The 15,629-nt window shown below is 50.4% G+C and overlaps 1 protein-coding gene across 1 annotated transcript in view; it reads left to right on the top strand.

Annotated features, from left to right (window-relative positions):
• SPSB4 (splA/ryanodine receptor domain and SOCS box containing 4) overlaps positions 1-15,629 on the top strand; it is an 80,749-nt gene that overhangs the window by 56,648 nt on the left and 8,472 nt on the right. The window lies entirely within an intron of this gene.

The following is a 15,629-nucleotide window of genomic DNA, read 5'->3' as shown; positions in this document are numbered from 1 at the left end:
AGGCCCTCTTTGGGTCACATGCCCACTCCTGAGCCAATCACGGTGGCCACTGGCTTGGAATGTGCTGATTAGCTGAGCCCTGGTCACAATCTCCACCCACGCAGGTGGGATGGGGCAGGGTCTTGGGAACACCCATATTCCCCAGGGGAATCTGAGTATGTTTTATTAAAAGAGCAGAGAAAAGATGCTGGAAGCAAACCCACCAAAAATCCATTAGTAACTAACATAAGGGTTAACAGAATGAAAGTGTGTAAATGATCGATCTTTCGATAAATCAGGGTGATAATCAAGGCTATCCTTCTGATAACCTCACTTCATTGTCTCCGGAGTTTCATTTAATAGCAGCTGGATTCTGTCCTCCCTGCACTGCCATCCACAGGGGGCAGTCCTGGTGAAGACACATTTCAGTGATGACTCCAATTTAAAGACCTGGAAAAAGGGAGGTATTTCTTTAGGTTTGTGGGTTTACCCATGGGAGGGTGTCTTGCATGTGATATCATCCTGTAACTACTGGGATATCCTTCTGTCCCCTCCTCTGGTCTCTGGTGTTCACTCAGAGATCTATTTGTCTAGAGTAGATTTTGCTCACCGTGCTGCCCTGCCTGGGCTGATGTTTAAAATTCCAGGTAGAGATTTCAAATGGGAAGAGCCTTAGGGACCCTGGTCCAAGCCCCCGTGCTGTGGATGGGGACCGGTGAGAGTCAGGGGCTTGCCAAGGCCGCTCAACCAGTTAAATTGCAGAGCCAAGGCCCTCTGCCTGGCAGCCCCTTCCTGTGGGTGCCTCATTTCCATGGGATTCCTGAGTATCCAGGCAGGAAGGCAGCTGAGGTGAAGGCCCAGATGTAACCTTTGCCGTGAAGAATCCACAGAATCCTTTCTCTTTAGAGCAGTGGGGCAGGCCCCTCGCTGTGTGTGTTGCTGGGTGCATCCACGGTGGTTATTTCTTGCTGCAGGGCATCCCTTCCTAATTGTATTTTGCTCAGGCTAATGTGAAAACATAACTTTCCCAGCACACCCAAATGAGGCCAAGGGAGGAGGTGGTGTGAAAGTAGAGACTTAAATTTCAGCAGATAAACTGCAGGGAATCATCTGGAATGGATGCTCTGTGTGTGTGTGATCCCTGAGAGATACTGAGCAGCATTCTATGTGAGGGCCTGGGATACACTCTGAAATCAGATAGGGGCCCAGCCTCAAAAATCTCCTAGTTATTGGAGCAGCTGCACAGATAATGGTAATTCAGTGAGATAAGATTAATCACGTGCTCTAGGAAGTACAGTGGGGAGAATAACAGGTGTTTGGGGCAGCTGTGGCATCTAGGAAGTGCTCACAGAAGAGGGATATTGGAGTTGAGATTTAATGAGGTTGCTAGATGGAAAGGCTGTTGCTAGATGGGTATAGCATGTGCAAAGGCACAGAGGCTTTAAAACACATAGCCAAGTGCAGAACACTGCAAGAAGTTCAAGGAGCACATGAGGCAGAGAGTAGTCATGTAAGGGTGACCCCACTGATGTAGTTGGTCATTTGTTCATTCATTAAACCTGGGCCTTTTGAAGTCCCATATTTTTTTAAATTTAAAATGTATTTATATTAAATACATTCATAAAGTTTAATTAAGATGTAACAGTGAAAAGTTTCCTGCCCACCCTTTTTCCCAGCTACCCTCCCCAGAGGCAACCATTGCTGTCAGGTTCTTGGGTTTTCTTCTAGGGGATTTTTCACAGATACGCAGGCAGCAGCATTCCCCTTATGCCCTGATGTGCACCTTGCTTTCTTCGTTTCATATATCTTGGAGGTGACTCAGCACCCAGAGGGGCTTCATCATTCTTCTTGACAGTGGTGGGAGTTCAGCTGTAGAGCCCCACCTGTGCATGAAGAGACCTTCTCATCCGGTCTCTTGTTGATGGTGGAAAAGACCAGAGGCCCAGAAGAGTAGGAAGCCCACCCAAGGTTTCCCAGCTGCTGTTTTCAGTGACTGAGCCAGGACTCAAACTCGAGTCTTCTGCTTCTCATATCTACCCAAGGCCAGCCAGGCCCACTGCCTTGCCTCGATGGTCTTCATTGTTAGACTATGGGTCGGAAAAGGTGATGGGTGACGTTGCCATTTTTTACAGTCAGTGGGGGAGTAGGCTGATGTCTCCACTAGCCTCTTGATGTGTGCTTCCAGACTTCCATAGTAACCCTTGTCAGTGTTCCCTCCTCTCCCCCCATTCCCTTTCCCCCCCTTCCTCCTCCCCAGCTTTCTCCTCCCCCACCTTTGCTTCAGAAGCCCTGTGTCAAGCCTCTGGCCCATCCCTAGCCCAGCAACTGGTCACTATGACAACAAGGGCCTTCCATCAAAAAGTGGCCTTCCAGGTATTTTATTTTGAGCCCCAATTAAGCAGGGCAGGCTGCAGGCTGGGAGCAGTGCAGGGAAGTATGTTTTATGGCCTGTGAGAGAGCCCAGGTGCTATTTATAGCTCCTTAATCGGTGTTGCTAAATGGGGTCTTAATGCAAGTCCCGTGGCAACTGCACATTTTCATCACAGAGAATCTCCTCCCCGCAGCCTCACTCCCTCCATCTGTCGGCCTGAGCGGGCTCGCCTGGAAGCCCCTCCTGAGGGAAATGGTGCCTTCTCTGTGCTCAGCAGCTGTCAGCAGGCTGCCTGGCCCCCCTGACCTCCTCCTGTCACAAGCGGGCCCTTTGCAGTCCTGTCTTTGGGGATATTTGGCCCACAGCTGTCCCTTCCATCAGGAACCTGGAGTCCTCGGGTGGCCATTTATCTCAGGGCTGAGGTTCTGTCCCCAACCCCCCCCTTCCCCCTCCACACCTCTCCCCAGCCTCTCCATCAAAGCCAGAGTGGGGTGAGGGACATGTATGACTGAATATACAAGTAAACACCCACAAAATGCTTTCCGTTAATGCCTCATGGTATTAACAAGCAGTTTTACTCATTCACACACAGAAGGATAACAATTATACCCCATTCCTTACAGCTAGGGAATTCAGGCTGAGGCCGGAAGAGGAATTAACTAACGTTCACTGCCAGGCAGTGTCTTGGAGTTTAACAGGTGCCACCTCATTCAGTCTTCACGTCACTTGTTTTTGAGGGAAGGGGCCCGTTTCAGTCAGGGTAGGCCAGGTCTTGCTGCTGTAATAGACAAACCCCAGATTGCACTGACTTCAAACAACCAAGGTTTGTTTTTGCCCATCCCTGGTCAGCCCAAGGCTCTATTTTGTACGGTTTATGTCCTTCAGGTCCAGGGAAAAAGGAACAGCCTCTAATGGTCCCCTAATGGAAAGGAGAAGACACAATGCACATACTGGCTGCTAAAACTTCCACTTGGAAGTGATACACAGCACTCCCACTGACCTTTCATTAGCCAAAGTAAGTGCATGGTCACACCTAACTGCAGATGAGTAAGGAAAGGGAAAGCTGATCTGTGCCTGGAGGGTAAAAGCTGGAATATTTGAAAACAGCCCTAAAGACCTCACAGAAGCTCAGGGTCAATGGTGAGGGATTTTCCCAGCTCCCATAGCTCCTAAGTGGCAGAGCGGAGATTTGAACATTCAGCTGTTTTCCCTAGAAATCTTTGCTCTCTTCCTTTCTTAAAAATTTTTTTTAATTTATTTTTATTTTTTATTTTGAGAGAGACAGAGTGAGAAAGAGAGAGAATGGGGGAGAGGGGCAGAGGGGGACAGAGAGAGAATCTTAAGCAGGCCTCACACTCATCATGGAGCCCAACGCATGGTTCCATCCCGTGACCCTGGGATCATGACCTGAGCCAAAGTGAAGAGTCAGACGCTCAACCAGCGGAGCCACCCGGGCACCCCTGTGCCCTTTCCCCATGTTGCCAAGTGGCTATAGACATGAATGCTAAAGACAGACTTCTGACTCAAATTCTATCTCCAGTATTCACCAGCTACGTTACCCCAATTAGCCGGTCATGTAACCTCTCAGAGCTTCATTTCTCTGCAAAACAGAGATATTGGTGCAGGACTATGTTGTGAACACCAGAACTTTATTCCTAAGTTTGGGGCAAACTCATTTGGCAGCCAGACTCCATTGGAACGGGTGTGAGCCTATTTATAGTCATTCCTTATTTCCCTCAGTGTGAATATTCATAGGTCTCACTATAGAAATATTAATGTATTTGATTACAGGCGCTGCCCCAGACCACAGGGATGTTATGCAATACATGGCATATGCAACTTAATTAATAAACTCTGGAACTCTCTCAATTCTGAAACAATCTGGCCCCAGGGTTTTGGATAAGGCACATGGATCCTTCACGGGTTGCAGTGAGGATTAAGGGAGATGATGTGTCAAAAATTCTGAGCACCAGGCCCAGCATGTAGTAAGTGCTCAATACTTGGTGATTATTTTAGATCCCAAGCTTGAACTGACAAGACAGGAAAGAGGCTCCAGCTTGTGGGAGATTGCCACAGGACCTGAAACCAAGGCAAGAAAAGAGTGGGAATTCTCCAGTCTGCACTAACTGAAATCAGCAGGTCTCTTTGGTTCCTAAAAAGCCTATCCTAGTAAATAGAAGTCTTTAGGGCCTCAGATATTCTAGAGTGTATTTGTGGAATGATTCACTCTGATAGCAACTAGGGTATTTGTGAAGGTCCTCAGAAAAGAGACAACATGCTTGGTAAATGTAAGGTGTATCAAATAATGTGCCCTTTCTAGCCATTGGACCAAAGTCTGAGGTTTTGTGTCAACATTCATTTCCCAGAATCGTGGGTCTTGCAAAGGAGTCCCAAAACCTTGTTCCTCTGAAGTCCTCAAGGCCCCACCTTGAGGGTATTACCTGAGACCCCACCCCTCACTCTGGTCACCTTCCCTTCTACCTGTGGTTCTACATAAAAATTCATTTGCAAAAAACTCCTGTGGCTTTGGCCAAGAGACCTGCCCTTTTGCCTCACGCAGGCTGAGAACCGCAGCCCAGAGACGCCCTGTGTGCGGCGGTTAGAACCTTCGTTAACACTGCCTGGGCTCGGATCCCTCCTGAACCACTCACTGGCTGAGTGATCTCGGGCAGGTTATGACCTCCATGTGACTTATTTTCCTCATCTGTAAAGGAAGATACCGATGGCTGTTGTGGGATTAAACGAAGTTAGTTTGCGGAAAGTTCTTAAAATAGTGCCTGGTGTAGCACACACCGTAGAAATGCTGGCCGCTATTACTACCATATTATAGTGAGTCTGTGGCACAGCCGAGACCTGGGTCTTCTGTCTCTCACTCCAGGAATCTCATCCAACTAAATTCACATTTTTGAAAATAAGTGTTGACAAGGATATGGGGAAATTGCTGGTGGGAATGTAGAACGATGTGGCCCCTGTGGAAAACAGCTTGGTGGTTCCTCAAAAAGTTAAACATAGAGTCAACACATGACCCAATAATTCCAGTCCTCGTTATATACTCAAGAGAAATGAAAACAGGTGTTCAAATACTTGTACCCAAATATACATAGACACAGCCAAAAAAGAGGTAGAAACAACCCAAATGTCCATCAGCAGAGGAATAAACAAAATATGGCATTTCAACACAATGGAATGTTATTTAGCCATAAAAAGGAATGAAGTTCTGATACATGCTACAACATGGAGGAACCCTGAAGACATTGTTGCTAAATAAAAGAAGCCAGATACAGAAGGCCACGTACTGTATGATTCCATTTATGTGGGATATCCAAAATAGATAAGTTCATAGAGACAGAAGGCAGATTAGTGGTTGCCAGAGACTGGAGGAAGGAGGGATGGTGGGAACTAGTTGCTTAATGGGTACAGGATCTCCTCTGGGGGTGATAAAAAGGTGATAAAAAGGGATAAAAAGGGAACTGGATTCAAGTAATGACTCTACAACACTGTGAATGTATTAAATGCCATTGAATTGTCGATTTTAAAATAGTTAATTTTATGTTAGGTCCACCTCACCTGAATTAAAAAATAAATTCATTGCAAGGAAGCTGTCTCCAGACTTCAGTCAACAGGGCGGTTATGCTCATGCAGAAAGTATTGGAGGGGTGAACTCACTCACTCTGAGCATGGCACTGGGGAGCACCCTTTATCCCCCATGACCCCTAGGACACTGTGTGCTCCCCGAATTGAGGGTGTCTGACTCATTTCTGATTCCCCAGCACCTGGCTTTGCACACAGCAGATCCTCAGGGAACATAGGACTCCAGGGGGTAATTGACGAAAGCATAGCGAATACCCACCAGCGCTGACCGCCCCTCGCCAGGTCTGTAGTATTGTGCCAGCAGCTTAAGCCTCCCGGCTTGTTTTCCTCGCTGCGAAATAACATGGGATGATGGTGCTGTGTCTGGCTCACTATGCCAGCCCAGAGAGGTGATGCATCTCAAGCTAGTGGGGCAGAGCTGGGCCCGGATGCAGGGCCCAGCAGAGGGCAGCGGCTGCCCGTCTTCGGCTGTTTTATTATTATTATTATAATTGGGAAACAAGCCTCCACCCCCCCCAACTTTATTGAGATATAATTGACATACAACATCGTGTAAGTTTAAGATATACAATGTGTTGACTTGATACCCTTTCATATTGCAAAATGATTACCCCTGCAGGGGAAGCTAACACCTCCATCCCATCACCTAGTACCTTATCTTTTTTGTGGTAAGAGCTTCTCATTTAAGATCTATTCTCTTGGCACCTTGCAAGATTGGTCAAGGGGATTCTCAATCTGTGTTCCTTTAAGAAACTGGTTTTGCCACAACCGGAACTAAAATATTTTCCTGCCTTTGTCCAACTCATACTAACAAAAAATTAATTTTGTCTGTCATTTTTCTCTACCAATATATTTTCGTTGCTAAACCTCTACCATCTGCTACCCGTTGTCTGGAGTAAAATAAGAAATAAGAAGGTGTCTGATTTTATGGGAAAATAGATATGGACATTTTACACCAAGTACATCAGTGTTCCGGGTGTTGAATAGTGTCTTGTGAGGAACAGATTCTGGGACCAACAGCTCTGCCCTCTTTTCTGGGTGACCTTGGGAATCACACGACTTCTCGATTCCTGAGTTCCTCGTCTCTACAACGAGGGTAAACATGGTACCTGCCTCATAGGATGAGGAGGACTGAACGAGTTGCCAAAGGGCAAGTGTCTGTTACTTGGGCGAGCTCCATATTAACCATTATTACCGTTGGTGGGATAGTGGTGGTGGTATCATTACTGATACTCTGTGGTGATCCCTCCAGTGCCCCTGGACTGCCAGGTGTCCTAACCCTGGAGGTTGTACATTTTGCCAACCTGGTTGGTTCGCCAGTCTGTCTACACAAGGAAAACCTAGTGCGAAGGAGTGGGTGCATTTGGTGACCAAGTGAGTGAGATCTTCCCAATCAGAATACTCAGAATCCATGGTGAGAGACGCTCAAGAGAGAGAGAATGGGGTTTTTGTGAAGTTCAGGATTCTTATGTGTCATCGTGGATATTATAGCTCGGGTCATCCTCAGCATAGAGGAACAGTGAGCACATTGCTGGATCCCATCGAGTTTGTGCCTCCGTGGTTAGATCGGACCTTCCAGAAGTTTACGAGGATGGGGGTGCCCCTCCCCCCAGGATGGGATGACTGTTAACCAGGTTCTGACAAGGTGGTGGATGAGCTTCACTCGGCAGTGAACCGACACCACTAGCTCGGGTCTGTGTCTGGCCCTAGAAATGTTTTGACACAGAAATGTCACATAAGAATCTGGATGTCAGGGGTTTTGGAAAGAGCAGGAAATCGGTAACACCGGACGCACCTTCCTGCGTGGATCCGTGGCTGGAGCTTGTGTGCGCCCTCTAGTGGAGGACTCCCCCTCCCAACCCTCATGCCCACTGCCCACACCTGCGTCTGCCATTCACACAGGCCACCCCTCTGGCCCCTAGGCATTGGAGTTGGCCGCCTCTGGTCTAAAATCCAAACACATCTGTGATACTAGAAGTGGCTTTCATTCATGTACTGACCATTAACTTTTTAAAAAATTATCTAAAGCAAGAGCCATTTGCCTTGAAATGAGAAATGGAAATAGAGCAGGAGTTTGCAATTTTGCTAGCTATTATGCTGTATCATGGCTCTTTACACATGGAACATTTTTATTTACAGACATCATCACTTGCCGCTTTTCAGTAGACACACTTTTTCTCTTCCCAAGCTATCCCCTAAATACGGGGTTCCTCTTGAGCTACTTGGATCCTCTGGCTAAAGGAGGGGGGAGCCAGGGTGAGAAAACTAGGCAGACTCCATCCAAGAATTCAGTTTACTCATCAGCTTTGCTTAAGTTAAGAAAAACAAGCTTCCACCATCGTCCTCTGGGCCTGTTTCTGAGCTCACACTTGGAAAGGTCAAATAAACACCATAAATCCATTAGAAGGCCTTCGTATTAAACCCCTGAGGCTTATGCTGTTTAGCAAGAGGCTAGGGTGATGACGTTTCCCAAGTGGAAGGAAGTTTGCCTGACCTTGGCTATTTGCTAGAAAACAGGAGTCAACTGTCCCCATTAGCCTCGATGGTTGCAGGGTACATGGCCCTGAGGCTGATTCAGGAAGGGATGACAGTGGAAGGCAGTCTTCTCTGGCTTCCTTCTCCTTTCCAAATTCTTCAGACCAAATCCCAGGTGCAACCAGGCGGACCGGACCACGCATTAGTAGCTGTCCCTGACTAGGCAGAGTCCCTCATTGGCCCCATATCTCACCACTTGCCTGCCAGCCATGGCTGGGCTTTGTTGGGCCAGGGCCTCACCTCCAGTCCATCCAGGGATCTCCACGCACAAAGAAAGAGCTACCCCTCCCTGACACACACACGGAGCAAGGCTGAGTCTTGGGGCATGGGGCCACAGAGACTGGGGACAATCAGCAGACCTAGGTTTCTTCCTCAGTGACTGTCACCCCACTTCCCCAGGAGAGTCTGCCAACATAAGGTGTGTCCCAAACCACACTGCCTGAGTTCTGGTCCCTTTTAACCACTTGAAGCTGGCTTTAAGTAAGCTACCTAACCTCTCTCTGTGCCTCAGTTTCCTCAGTCTGTAAGTGGGCTACCTCATTGGGTGATAGTGAGGCATAAGTACAGTAAGACTTAGACCATCTCCAGACATTAGAAGTGCTATGTACATCCTTGCTGTGACTGTTTAGATTTTTACTATTATTATTGCCAAAAATGCAGCCAAAGAGCCCAGAAGAACACCAAGATAGACTTTGAAAATAGATCAACCCTCATGGCTTTCCTCATGCTTCTGCTTCTGATGAAAAGATTGGAGGAACATCCTCAAAGTAGAAAGGGCTGATGGAGAGGGCTGGAGTCTGGGATTTCACCGAGCTAGATTCGGATGCGGGCTTCGTGGTGCACCAGCTGCTGGGCCTCCCCAGCAGTTGTTGACGTGGAAGCATCCTACACGGGGTGTCCGTCCCGCTGTCTACACCAGCTGCTTTCACTTTGTTCTAAAGGACCAACTGTTCTGAAACAATAGCTGTCACGTTTGATCACCCAGGTGTGCCAGGGCCTAAGCCCGTGCCCCTCATCTCGTGCCCCCACACCCCCACAGCCGACAAAGCAGGCATCGTCCCCCTTCTACAGAGGAAGCAGCTGGCCGCTTAAAGCCAGAATTCAGCTCCAGGCCTGGGCTGTGTCTCCTTCCAGCGGCACCTTTTCCTAAGCAGCTCTAAGTTCTCGGCAGGCGAGGGTGACTCCGTTATTACTCATCAGCTCGAATTCAGCTATAAATTGTCTTCTGGCCAAGCTTCTGGCCAGATAGAGGCCAGTCCATGACTTGTCTCACTCACTTTTGCTCTTTCTCTTTTTTTGTTTTTGACCGAACCTCTGATACAGAGAATTGGATTAAACACAATCCTTAGTTGTGATATACTGCCATCAGAGCCATGCATAGCCCTCTTTCATTCTAACTTGCTTCTTTATGTATTTACTTCCTTATAATTTAATGTTCCCGTGAATCCATCCCCAACCCAAGGACTAGAACATTGGCAGTTTGATACCCCCGTGCACATCCGTGGTTCATCCCTGCCAACCTGCACTTCTCTGAATTTTGTGTTTATTGTTCCTTATAGATTTTTCATGTACTGCTTTTTAAATTATTTTTAAACATTTATTCATTTTTGAGAGGTGGAGAGAGACAGAGCATGAGTAGGGGAGGGGCAGAGAGAGAGGGAGACACAGAATCCTAAGCAGGCTCCAGTCTCTGAGCTGTCAGCACAGAGCCCGCTGTGGGGCTCAAACCCATGGACCTCGAGATCATGACCTGAGCTGAACTCAGACACTTAACCGACTGAGCCACCCAGGTGCCCCTAGATTTTTCACTTATAGACATACGTGTAAACAATGGCTTATTTAGTTTTAGTTCTTGAACTTTTCTAGTTTATCTGTTCGAATACCACACTGTATTCATTGTTATGGCTTTAAGTAAGTCTTGCTACGTGGTCGGCAAGTCCTGCTGCCCCCACACCCCTCATTCTTCTCCTTTAGAAGGGGACACACCATGAGAAAGGGGGACCCACCCCTGAGGGCCCCAGCACTGCCCTGGATGGGACCTGCACCAACTGTCTCCGAAGGACCATTGTGCTCTCTTATGTGGTCATCCCATGCTGGATGTGTTTCTTTCAGCATCTGTAGGGGCAACCAAGCTGTTCCCAGGACTGCAGTAGCAGGGAAGACTTCTGGGAACATAGGACGATCCGTGGTGCAGGGTGTATCACAGCCAGAGCCCTCCCCCCCACCTCCCTGAGGCTCTCCCCGCATGGCCAGGGGCTGTCCTCATCCAAAGCCAGGGTGTCCAGCCATCGTGCAGCTCCCCAGGGCAAGCCCCAAGTTGAAAACAGCCAGATATTCTGGGAAATTTTTCGGCTGAGTCAGGAACATCCCTCCACCAGACCGAGGAACTGGCGCAATGTGTTGCTAATTCTGTCCGCCGGTGGGACCTTGCTGGAGGGTTCTTCAGCCAGCTTAGGGCAATGTAAAAGGGCTACTTTTTAAAACTGTGTTTCTTGCACCAGAAGAGCTGGGATACCACTTCCTTTGTAAAGATGAGGCTCATCGCAGCTGCCTCCTTGGTCCCGGGGACCGAGCACCCACCGTGTGCAGAGCAGAGCCTTAAGGGCTGGGCAGCAAGGATAGGAGCCAGTCCCTACCTGTGGGAGCCCAGCATCTACAGGGGTGAAGAGAACACCACCAACAGGAAGTGATTCTAGGGGAATTCGGGGTGGTCAGGGATTTATCACAGGTCGGGGGTAGGGAAACCACACTTCCCAAACGGAAAGTTAGATGGTGATGTCTGGCCACAGGACAGAATATTTCCAAGAGGGGTTGTCCCATGAACTCCTCAGGCGAGTCACCATAATGATGAGAACCACTCACAGGCCTCTGCTGGGGAAAGTATTTGGGGGACAGGCTCACCCAGCAGAGAGAGGAAGCTATACTAGATGGGGAGAAGGCAAAGGCAGGGGGATGCTCAGGAGGCTGCTTTTCATGGCGGGGTCAGGAGGTGACCAGAGGGCTGGTCGTGAAGACAATATCAGGATGGATCCGAGGTGTTTAGAAGGTGGGCATGGCAGGGCTTGCTGGTGGGGCCAATTTGGAGGGCAGAGGAGGGCTTAGGAGCCTGAGACATGGCCCCTAGGACAGGGATCCCACCAGAGAAGCACAGTGGTGAGGAAGATGGGCCGGGGGAGATACGTGGGTTCTCTGCTGGGTGTTGGGATGTGTGTGGAGCAGCCCCATGGAGCAGGCCTTTAGACTGTTGTGTTGGAATCACTGGGGACCTTGTGAAATTGCTGGGCCTGATGCAGCTGTTCGCGGTAGGCCGGAGCTCCCGCATTCCCAGCAGGCTCCCGGCTGAAGCTGATGCTCCTGGGCCATGGATGGCTCACGAGGGTCCCAGACTGGGGCCGATGTAGAGGCTGGTGTGACGCTGTCCCCGACTCAGGTAATAGCAGGGGCTAAGTACCTGTCGAGTTGAGGTCGATAGTCATTTTAGTTTCCCCTCCAAAATGAAATGTTCCTCAGGCTCCAGGAACACCACCACTGATCATTCCAGTCAGAATTCAAGGACATGAGAATGGAAAGGGACATGTGCCTTTCTGGAAATGTCTTCATCTGAAGAGTGAGGCACACACCATCTCAGTGTACATTCACTCCTGGGACTCGCCTGGGCACCCTCATGGACACTTGGCTAAGATCGAGGGTACAGCCTCTACTCCCAATAAAGGGAGGGCGCTGACTTTTTCTTTTAACAGACTAGATCTTCAACAGCTGGTTTTTGTTTCCTCAGAGTGTCATTTGAGAAAACTGTGAACTTTTCCCAATGTTACTTACACAAACGAGATTCCTTGAACGCATCTTAGAGAGATGGCTTTGGAGCCAATAGGCATCCTCACCCAGCAGTAAAGCTAACTCTTATTCATCTTCTGAAACTTCTCTTACTTGCAGCCTCCTCCAGGAAGCCATCCTGGATAATCCCAGGCTGGGCTAGGTGCCCCTCTTCCTGGCTCTCACAACCCCCCTTACAATTCCTGCTCTTAAACACAAACCCAGCTGGGCTGCCACCATTCATTCTCATCTCCCTGTCCCATCTGTAGCCCCGGGAGCCCCTGTGTGCCCAGCTCCCTGCTCAGGTCCTGCAAAGCAAGTTTAGAAGTAGAAGTATGATGAGTGCCTGCATCTGTGATTCATCGTGGCATTAGAGGGACAAGACTTTATCCTCAAAGTCCACAAAATGACACTGGGCCTCTGGTGTCCCTCCAAGCCCTCTTAAGAAGACTTTGATTATAACAGTGATGTCCTGGGGCGCCGGGGTGGCTCAGTTGATTTAAGCGTCCGACTTCAGCTCAGGTCACGATCTCAACGGTCCGTGAGTTTGAGCTCCGCGTCGGGCTCTGAGCTGATGGCTCGGAGCCTGGAGCCTGCTTCCGATTCTGTGTCTCCCTCTCTCTGCCCCTCCCCCACTCATGCTCTGTCTCTCTCTGTCTCAAAAATAAATAAACGTTAAAAAAAAATAATAACAGTGATGTCCTCATGCTTTGATTTCCCCATCTGCAGAATGGGCCAGCGAAGAGATCATACATCATTCAGGGAAATTTCAAGTTTGCTGTCAACAGAGACTGATCTTGGCCCTGTAGGAGGACGGAAGCCGAGCTAGGATTTCTCTCCAGCACCGCTCCCCACACCCCTGCCAGGCTCTCAAGAGGCTGGGCAAGTGACGGGATCTTCTTTCCGTCTCCCCAGTCCCCCCCACAGCCTAAACACGCAGAGGCTTCTTCAGCCTGCAACCGCTTAGGGGCTGAGGCAGCTCAACAGGGCTGAGGCCACAAATCCCCAGAGAGGCCCGAGTCCCCCAGCACCTGCCTGGAGCCATTCATTCTTCCTCACAGTGGGGTGAAGGCAGTAGCCGACACCCACCCACTGGCTTTGGCGGGGCCTGGGCACAGCGGCAGAGTGAGTGGGCAGGCAACCCCAGCTCTGCTAGATCCGGGCCAAGAGAGCAGAGAGCACCCATGGATAGAAGGCCCTCAGATGAAGGACTCAGGTCACCAAGAGTCTTCATTCCTTCGGCAGTGCTAATGTGAGCCTGTGGCTAACATGAGTCTCACTTGGTAAGCCTGAGTGCGGCCTCCGAGCACCCAGCCCTGCCTTTGATAACACAGCAGAGTATGGCTCAGTACCACCTCCCCCAGGAAGCCCACCTTGCCTGTGCTAGCATGAGAGCCATGGCCCTAGATCTGCAAGGCTCATCTAACATTTATCTCACGGAAGCCTTGCCGTTCACTTTTTCATGTACATTGATGCCTAATTTGATTGGGTTCAGTCAGAGTCCCTCCGCTGCCAGGATTAAATCTGATTTCCGTTCTGCCAAGTGTCAGCAGTGGAAGGGACCCTGAGCCTTCTTGCCAAACCACTTGCCACGCTGATAGAGGCTGAGACCCTAAGGAGGAAGGCGAAGCCACCCTGCCAGCTGGTGGCCGAGGCCTGCCACAGCCCAGGGCTGCCAGCTGCTCAGCCACTTTTCACTCAGCTGTGCAGCAGGTTCAGGGCGAGGGGGCCCTGAAATGGACCTGAACAGAGATGAACCGAGCTCAAGGGGCTCCTAGCTCCCTGTACGTTCTGAGTCTCCAGCCCTGCGCCCCTGGCCACTTAGTGGCTACCCATCCCACCCGTCTGCCCCCCCATCCTTTGTCACTGTCGCTGGGGATGGTGAATCATTCAGCTGGGGTGAGGAGGAAGGTGAAAGAAAAGAATGCTGATGGGTTGAGCAAAAAAGGAGAGGGTCCTGTGGCCACAGTGGGGGAAGCTGATCCAGTGGTCAGAGACTGGGGTGCTGAAATGGGCATTTAGGGAACGTGGCTGAGCTCCGTGGCATGACCCAGGGGTGGGCACTGGGTGGAGGGGAGTGTCCCAAGCACGAGGTGGTCCAGAACCAGGAGCCTGAGTGATGAGAGGGTTGTGCCTGTGGAGGACTGCGTCAGAGGTGGAGGCAGCAGGTGTGGGCGGAGAGGGGACCTGGGAGGCCGGGCCAGCACCCTGACAAACAAGGGGCCAGAGGTCAGTGGATGAAAGAAGCAAGGGTCAGAGCCAAGGGGTGCAAAGAGGAGCTGGGAATTCTCACAAGTGAATGGCAGGTGTGGAACTTCAGATGTGCAAGGAGTCTGCCCGCCTCCTGGGCCTGCGGGCACAGACGGCCCCCAGGGAAGGCCGAGGGGCCGTGGAGTCTGGGAGAGAATGTTACGGGCCCTTCAGGCAGGAGGTGGGGGGAGCTCCTGGGGAAGTCAGGGGTGCCATTTTCTGTGTACAAAGCTGCAGTTCCAGAGAGCACAGTGGAAGATTGGCTGAGGGTTGGGGCCAGAGGTGAGGAGGCAGAGAGCGTCACGGGGAGGATGGCACTTGAGAGAAGCGACGGCCACAGGCAGGAGATCTAACGGCTCTTCATGCCCATCACTCCACCTTCCTTCACATGCACGTTCCATTTCCTCTCTCCTTTTCCTGGAAACTCGTGCCATCCTGTTTCTTAGAGCACGTTTTCATTCTGCAGGAGCACCTCCTTGAGTAACAATCAGACTGGGTGGGCAGAGGCTCCTCTTTCAGAATCTGAAGTGTAGCTGCTTTTCGCTCCATAGCAGTGCAGTTCCCCTGCGATGGGAGCGCTGTCTTTCTGGACCCACCTTTCTGGAGAGGACTGGGTCAGGGAGCTGGGCGGGCCAGACCCGCGGGCGCTTCATCCAGATGGAAGCGTCTCCCCCCGGCCAGCATGCCCTCTGCGGTGGAGAAGGGCTGGCTTGTGCTCCACTCGGCATCTCTGTTTGACCGCAGCGCTGACCAGGAGCTTCCCCGAGGCTGTCTGTCTCCTGCAGAGAGCGAGCCGAGGCTTCAGCTGTCCCAGATGCTGAGCTGGTAGTTCTCCAAGGGATTACCCTGATGATAGCCCATGTCTTGCCCTCTGTTGCTGGAGCTTGGGGCTTCTCCAGGGCTCCTTTGGTGAGAGCCGTGTCCACCCCTGGTGCACAGGGCTGCCAGTTCTCTGCTTGATCTTTCCACCGTCCTGTCCCTGTCTTCCCAGAATTTATCTGAACGTCTAGGCTGCTGACTGCCTGTCTTGCTTTCCAGTACTGTTGTCAGACCCTTTAAACACACACGTGCACACAGGTGCACATCTCCT

This window comes from Panthera pardus, unplaced genomic scaffold (assembly GCF_024362965.1).
Source record: "Panthera pardus isolate Hobbes unplaced genomic scaffold, ASM2436296v1 HiC_scaffold_16, whole genome shotgun sequence".
NCBI classification, from domain to species: Eukaryota; Metazoa; Chordata; class Mammalia; order Carnivora; family Felidae; genus Panthera; species Panthera pardus.
Note: the sequence above shows the minus strand (reverse complement) of the source record. Positions and strands in the feature narration are given on the sequence as shown.